We start from the raw sequence: 8,815 nt of genomic DNA on the forward strand, positions 1-8,815 counted from the left end.
TTAAAATCTCTCTGAATATAAGAAACAAAAGTCACAAAAAGCAGTTGCTACAACATTTCTGATAGGCATAGGACCCTTGACTTTAAAGTTTGTCTTTCTATAAATTTGGTAATAACTGCATTAAGACTGATTTTTTCCACCTAGTCAACTAACATAGCTACAATTCCTTTATTTCTTACTCATTAAAGTGATTTCCTGCCTGCAATCTGAAATGAAGGAAGCCTGGTTCTGCTAGATGTTTAGATCCATGATTTTGCTGACCATGTCATTTGGCTCAAAATACACCTTTGCCACATACTGCCATCAGGAAATGCAAATGCACAACTGAGGTGGCTTAAATTCTTGTTTTTTAGGGGTATTAAAAATGCCACACTTCTAGATGTGTGATACCAAGTACTATTATAAGCATATGCAGCTGATATATGGATGTTTCCCAGAGATTCTGTAAAACTGGATAATTTAAATAAAACAAACACATTTACAAAGTGCTTATACAAATGAAAGAATCAAGTCCTTTAACTATAAAAGTGCAGGAGTATTACTACCATCACCACCTATTAAATCAGTGTTTCTCAAACACGGCAACTTTATGATATATGAACTGCAACTTTCAGAATTCCCTAGCCAACATGATGGCTGGGGAATTCTGGGAGGTGAAGTCCACATGTTAAAAGTTACCGAGTTTGAAAAACACAAAGTATCAAATATGTTTGGTAAATCACACCATATCGTATGTGCTCATTACACTTAGTATGTTTCCACTTCTTGGTATAGTATAGCAATTTAGAATCCACTTTAAAATTATTCACCATGAGGATTTCGGGGAAATCCTTGGCTGGTCATTGCAGCACAGTAATTCTGCAAATTTTATATCTGATTCATAAGTTCAGGAAGAGACTCTTTTATGTTAAAAGAAAGATTATTCTTTTTCAGCATATTGTCTTATGTAAATCAGCATGTAACTGAGTCACTCTCAGGATTTATAACAGCCTAGTATTGGGGTTAAATTTATCATGTTACCTTTGTGAACCAGCAGTAACAGGGTGGGAAAGAAACACACTGCTGTGTACTGTATTTTTAAAGAAAATAAAATAAGTTTTTTTCAAGCTACCTTGTCATTTCTTTCTGCAGAACAGACTGTCAAGAGATTCAATGAATTGTAAAAACCGTGTAATCAATATAAGATGCTGCAATTTGATAAATTCTTGTTGGCTATCTAGTGGGCTACCATATATGAGATACAGGATGCGGTTAGTTTGGGTTACAAGGTGCCTGGACCGGTTTGGATGGTCCTTTGTTTTGTGGATTTTCCACTTTGCTTTCTCACTATTTTGTTTTTACATGACTGATTGCTCCCTGAATTATTACAGTCCACATTATGGAATCTCCCCCTAGGTTTTTTAGTAGATTACATGGCAGAATTCTTAAATTGCTTCTCAATAGTGGAGATGAACTTGTTGAATCATCATCAAGCGCCTTTTGAAAAGCTTTAGTTTTAGAATCCTTTTCTTTACCTATTGCGACTAACATGGACACCCATAAGAGGGTAGTGGAGAAAGCAAATGCTAACATGCATCGTGACACAAAAATGGAGTTATTCAGATGCCAGGACACAAATATCTGAAGGTAGGGTTACCATGGTACTGCATCAGTGTTATTCAACACAACCTCTGCAACAGATACCCATGACAATAAATATTGCAGTTTTTCTTTCTTAATAAATCTTTACAAGCTTGCTTAAAAATTTCAAAACAAATAAATACAAGCAATATAGGCAGCAGAAGAGAAAATGATGAAGCTATACCAAGAGAGCCTTCAGATCAGAGGTAGAAACTAAACTGAATGCCAATCAAATTCAAGAGACCAGCAATGAAATGATAAACATTGTTATGACACTTAAAAGCTTAAGGGGACAAGTAGGTTTTAAATGTTCAAATAATAAAACAAGGTGCTTGTTTTAGTTGGTGGATGCTCTTCTTACATTTCAGTAATAAACTAAAGCTTTTCAGTCTCTGATGCCCCATTAAGTTTAGGTTGAAACTTGAAGGCTGCTGTCTGGTCTCTGATGGCTGATAAATTTTAGTAGAAATGGAGGGAGGGAGACTCGTATTTCAGAGCATCTGATAGAATACTCCATCAGTGTCCTGTGGATTTATCACTATGTGTTGCCTAAATAGAGATGAAGGCAGACACCTGGGTTCTGAAATGTAAGACTACCAAGGGAGAAGAACTGTGCCAACTCTGGAATTTTATTTCACATTTATGCCAAGGAAGTAGGGGAATTTTTTTTTTCTTATTTGGACCAAAGCAAACCAAGAGAGTGCCATTTCTCCCCACTTCAGTAGAATTGCTTTGGTCATCTTCCATTTATCAACCACAACATTTCAGTGGGAATTGCCTAATTTATTATGCCCCTTCTATTTACTCTTTCAGCAACAATTTCTGATCGTTCTTGTTTATGAAAGACATTTATTTCTAATACCCGATCATGGTTCATCAAGTTGTTTCCTACCCACTATTCGTACAATGTTATATTTGGCTGCTGAACAAGTCTAGTTAAGAGTTCCCTAAGTTCATGTCTTGTAAATTTATCAAGCCTACAACTGTCAATGGTGATTATTTATTTAATTCATTTTACTTGAATGACTCTGGATGGTGAATGCAGTTCAAAACATCAGTATAATGAAAAATAGTAATAAATGGGAAGTTAATTTATTATTTATCCATAATAAGTCTTAGCTTGAGGTCTGGAACCTGCATCTCTCATACATCTGGAGGCTTCTTTAGGAAAGTCTAGGTTTAGCTCATGAATTAACCAGTGAATTAAGCAGGATTTATGGACCATAACTACAATAACATCCATGCTACTGTAGACAATACTAGATGCTGAATATGAAGTGTGAATAATAGACTACCTACTCATAAATGTTTGCCAACATTTGCCCTTCATCTTTTTCTGTAGCTGCCTATTGCAGAAGACATGGGATGCCACCACGTACCCTGAATATCTGTTGGATGTTGATGCTGTTTTAAACCATGCAGACAGATTATGATTTAGAATACTTTCCATATCTCCAGTAGAAACACATTGTAGAAATTACTTCACAAGAGCTGTCAAACAGAAGAGAATCTAGGGACTTTTTTCTACAACACAACTGCCTTAATGCTTCACTTGCTGTAACATGTTTTCCTTCAGATCTTTTTATCACATGAATTAAATAATTTTATTATGAAACCTCACGTTTCTATTACAGAATCCTACTTATAGAGTGTCCTCTACATTAGGTCAAACCAGAAATCAGCTTGAGTCCATTTCTACCTCAGATTTCTATTATGTAACATAAATTCACAATACACCGCTTTCATTTATTTTGCTGAATTTTCATTTTTATTTTGAACCAGACAAAAATAACATGGCCCAGTAGGTCACTGTTTCAGAGACATTTCTTTACCTAAGCAGAGGGACAGAATGATCACAAGTTGGCAAGGAATCAGCGGGGGTGGGATCAATTTCTGAATTCCTATTGGCTTTCCTATTAATTTTCTTTTAAAAAGCTGACCGGGAACATTGGAAATGTCAGTCATGTGATCACAGCAAAGTGGTAGCATGGCAGCACTGAAGCAACAACAACTTTGCCAAACTTTAATCCTGTGGGAGTCATGCGTTCTGGATTTTGGATGTATTCTGTAAGTTAGCCCATTGGAGTATGTTGATTCAAAATCTGGTGCCCTGTGATGTGCTATTTTGCCCAACTGAAGGTTACAAACAATGAGGGTTTAGTACTGAAGATTTAGATATGAGGGTTTTAATAGCATATAAATGTTCGACTTTGTCTGCTTTCTTGTTGCTTCATATGTGATTGTATGCACTATGGTGGTTTGTTTCTTTTGAGATATACCACCATGATTCTCTTCTGAAGGGTGACCTGTACATAAAATTAAAGGGGATAAGTAATAATATAGACCGATATTTTAGGAAATGTTCTCCATTATTGCTGGTCTCATTAAAGAATTTTGATGCTTCTGAGAAATCCAGTGAGAATTTAAGAAATCTTGCTACATAAAGTATTCAAAAGTCAGCTTTGATGCTTCCCTCCAATCTCTATCTTTGAAATAGGAAATAATGACATGACATAAGGGAATACCAATCGGGTGCATATCCATATTAATATCCTCATACATATTCTCTGGCAGATTTATAATTATGGATTCCATACAGCATGTTGAATCACCATCTAAGCCTGCCTCAAAAAATTGTTCTAACAAATTATATTAAAGGATAGAGACACAATGAAACTATCAACTGCAAATCCAATGATGATTCATATTTTTGCAAAGAACATGTTTCAAAAGAATCCTTCAAAGCCACTTTTCTGTTAGTTTTCAGTTTGTACCAGCAATGAATTTTGCATGATATAACAATGACAACAATATTACTCACAGGGCAAACATTATTATTATGGCTGGTCGTGCAGTCATCCAGATGTTTAAACTATATTTGGCATTTTTATCCACCCATCAAGTTGTCCCAAGGACCTGGGATAGGGAAATGTTCTGATAGTGTTAAAGGTATCGCTGCAGGATATAAACAATTCCAAATAAAGCTACCTTTTGCAATTGACTGATGGTGAATTTGTCAATGCCAATGGTATTCAAGTGGTGCTCCAGATGTTTTGGAATTGTACCCAGGGTGACTACCTTTGTTTTATTTTGCCACGGTCATTCTATTTGCAGGGCTTTTATATTTTGTGATTCTTTTCATTATTATTATATTGTTTCCATCCCTGCTTCAAAAATCCAAGTAAGTGGAAAATCAAGATCAAGAATACTGTGCAATGAAAGTAGAAAATGTTTGCTGAATCTTATGCTTCGATGGATTTGCACCCACACTTTGCATTAGACAAGGGCATGGAGAGGAAAAGTTCTCCAATCACTTGAGATGCTTCTTAGGAAATTTTGCTTAATGCATTTACATAATGGTTCCTCAAATTCCACTTACCATAACTACCATGCTCACAGAAATTCAGCAGTTCCCCAGCCCATTCATATTTCATAATCACTTCTTCCAGCTACACCTAATGGATTTTTGCTTGATGCATACCAATATACAGTAATTCAGGTTACAGTGAATGTAAATGACTAAACACTAAAAAGTCTGTTTATATGCAGTCACCATTTACAAAAACCATTGAGGGACGTGACCCTGCCATTCTTTCATGGTTGAGGTAATTAAGATAAGTAATTTGACTAATTTGTACCACGTTACTTAAATCAGAGGAAAGGCTGGAACACATTCCCAGTTTATTCCATTTGGTGAGGCGGAAACCTGCACAGTTCTGTTCTTGATTTTGCCCGCCATTTCACTAAACTGCCTTTAACTGTTCCTCCTTTGTGAAATAGCTTGAGGAAATGCAAGAGTATATGGAGACAGAATGCACAAAAATGTAGCATGTGGAATATATAGGCATGTGCAAAATCAAATCTTCAGTTCAAAAGAGTTTTATTTGGATGTCAATCCTTGTTCTCTGCTTGAACTGGCCACTTCTACTTGGCTCTGATGGAGACGTGGGAGCTGTTTCCATTGAAAAATGCCTTTAGACATTTTAACACGTTTAACACATTTTTAAACAAAAGGAATTGTAATGTAGCATTTCAACAGCTCATGCTATGGTTGGGAAGATGGATGGGAATTCTGAACGTGAATGACTGAATGAAATGGAATATAAAAGACATGCACAACATATTACCCTTCAGAAACTGCCCAGAAAGATATACGACTTAGGACATAACAGAAACACATCTCATGAATATACTTGCAATGGAGAGATGGGCACCAGTGCTCACAATTGATCAATTCTCGTATCTTAACCAAATCTGAAACATTCTGCCTCACAGCTGGTTTGCTATGATCCTGGTAAATGATTTCACCCACTCGTGAGGCATCCAGCCAGAAATCTAGCAGCTTTATCTGCAGGAACTGATTGTGGGCCTGCTGGATTTCTACCTGCACAATTTTAATAACAACACAGGTAGTTTAGCTTAGACAATCACCGGTCTGCTGTGAAGCTAATAATGGGAGCAGGGAAGGCCCTAAGCTATTGTGTACACTGGGAGAGAGGGAATGGCGGAAGAATACTATCACCCCAGTTTTTATCCTTGCAGAAATGTCGGGATAAGAGATGTGTGCACTCTTTTAAATGAAGTCTGCATATGGGATTTTATTTACCTGTAATATTTACCTGGATTAAAGTGCAAAGCACTATATCTGCCGTTACTACCTAAATGTCACAGAAATATTTATTTATGTATGTATCTTAATTTCTGGCCATCCAAGTCCAATTACTGTGAGTGGTTTTGCGAAGATAAAACAAAAATGCCACTAAAAACAACAAACATCTATCAGACAGCAACTGTGCAAGGGAACAAAGTCATCCTTCCATATTCGCCCTTCCCCTTAAACATAAAGGACCCTGTCCATCCATCTTAACCTTGGAATGGACCACTTGCTGCGGCCAACTTGCCACAGGACAACTCACCACAGGACAATTCAACAAATACAAAAGTTGAATTAATTTCAACAGAACCATGGCCAATAATAATAAAATAAAGGAAATCAGTCTAGAAATACAAGAGTTATAATAATTTGGACATAAACATGTTCACCAGTAATAAAAGTAACTGAATGAAACAATTGTCCCCCGGCAAGTTGGCCATGGTAAATTGGCCATGGCAAGTTGCCGTGGTGAGTTGTCCTTGATCAGGGGTCTTTAAACTTGGCCCTTTTACCATGTGCCTGGCTGAGGAATTCTGGGAGTTGAAGTTCACAAGTCATAAGAAGGCCAAGTTTGAAGACCCCTGTCCTAGATCCCCTTAACCTGAGGCATGAGGGAAAAGCTGCATGGGCAAGGTGAAGTCACCTGGATTTCTAGAGGAGTGGGTGTGGTTCTAATGTACAAATACAACAACTTCCTGGCTCCTGCTAGATGGCATTGCTTAATAAATGGGACCCACACCAAGTCAGCTCTATCAGGGTACTTAGGATGGGTGGACATTATGGACAAAAATGGTCTCTCAAATAGCTAGGCCTTCCTGACCCTAATAGCACTTTTTTGTTTCTGGTTATGAATCTATTTCCAAACTAACAGAATATGCTAATTCTTTCTTAAACTTTTCGTTTCAAATATACCATCTTATGTGAGATTTCCTTTTTTTTTTACAAAATCTTTAAAAATTTAATGGATTCAAGATAGGTCCAAACAGGCCTCTAATAGCGGTATTTCTGAGACAGAAGCTTTAGACATTATGACTGCGATTGGCAGTCAGTATCCCCCACCGAACGGATTTGTTCTTACTTAAAAGTAGCATTTAAAAGATGTCGATATCATTATTTCAAAATCTACTTTATTAGAAGTATCAGGGGCAGCTGTATGCTGCAAATTTGTTCTGGAGCTGGCCGATTTGTTACATGGGTCATTGAGAACAAAAATGAATCTTGAAAGCAGAAGAATTACGTTACCCAAATGCTATTTAGATGGTATCTTTATCATTTGGCAGGGCAATTTGGATTTATTTATCTAGTTTGGAGATTTTATTAATGCTCTACAGGAAAGCTCAATCAGCAATGCTTTATAATACCAACTCAGTGATTACTTAGATATTGAGGTCAGCCTAATAACCGGAGTATGAGATACGAATACAGGAAACCTACAGATGTTAATTCCTTGTTAAGGTATGAAAGTCACCATCTGTTATAACTTGTGAAAACCTCACTTTATCATGAGAGATATACATATACATTAAAACACTATAACACAAAGAAAGATTTCCTCGTATAGATGGACAATCAAACAGCAAATAAGTTATGCAGGAAGATTCAAATACACATACTGTGGGAGTAGGGTGAAGAAAGAATCCAGGAAAGGCACAACTGGGTGGACAGTGAGATAAAGGGGCAGTTAAAATGGGAGAGAGCAGAGGCAGTACATAAAAGAAAGTAAAGGATATTGGAAAGCATAGAAGGCATCTCCTTCGAGTCTAGCTCACCTCCTGGTGCAGGGGTAGGCAACTTTGGCTCTTTTATGACTCGTGGACTTCAACCCCCAGAATTCCTGAGCCAGCATAGCTGTCACAGGAATTCTGGGAGTTGAAGTCCACGAGTCATAAAAGAGCCAAGGTTGCCTACCCCTGTCCTGGTGACTTCATAGACCATCCATGTATTTTTCTTAGCATCAACATGGAAGCAGATTGCTTTTACCTTGCCCTAGCACTGCTACTTAAAACATTTTTTTTCCCAGTAGAATCCCTATCTTTAGTAAATTTATCATCCAAAAATGAAGTATTCCCAAATCTGCTTGGCTTAAAGATCAAGCACAGTATAACTGGGTGCTACCACTTGGAGAAGATTAGTAGGGGGAGGGATCAAAGGGAAGCATGATGGAGAATGTAAATATTGAGACTGAATATTGAAATATTGAACTATTGGAGGAGAGAGAAGAAAGGAAAGCGCAGAGAGGGGGAAATGGATGGGAAGCATGTTGAGGAGCAAAGCAAGGGGTTAGTTGAAAGGTATAATGCAGACATGTCAAACACAAGGCCCGGGGGCCGGATCTGGCCCGTGAAGTGGTTTCATGCGGCCCGCGAAGCCATCCTGGAAACAGTGAGGGAACGGCCCCCACTGCCTTGGCCCTGGCCCAGAGACCCTCCTCCTGCCAGAGACCCTCAGATCTGTCCCACTCCTGCCCAGGCCCCCATAGGCACCCTTGATGCGAACGATGTAGAGCTGGCCACGCCCACCCAGTAGGCCATACGCACTCTA

The sequence above is a fragment of the Vipera berus genome (assembly GCF_964194415.1).
Source record: "Vipera berus genome assembly, chromosome: 3".
Classification (NCBI taxonomy): Eukaryota; Metazoa; Chordata; class Lepidosauria; order Squamata; family Viperidae; genus Vipera; species Vipera berus.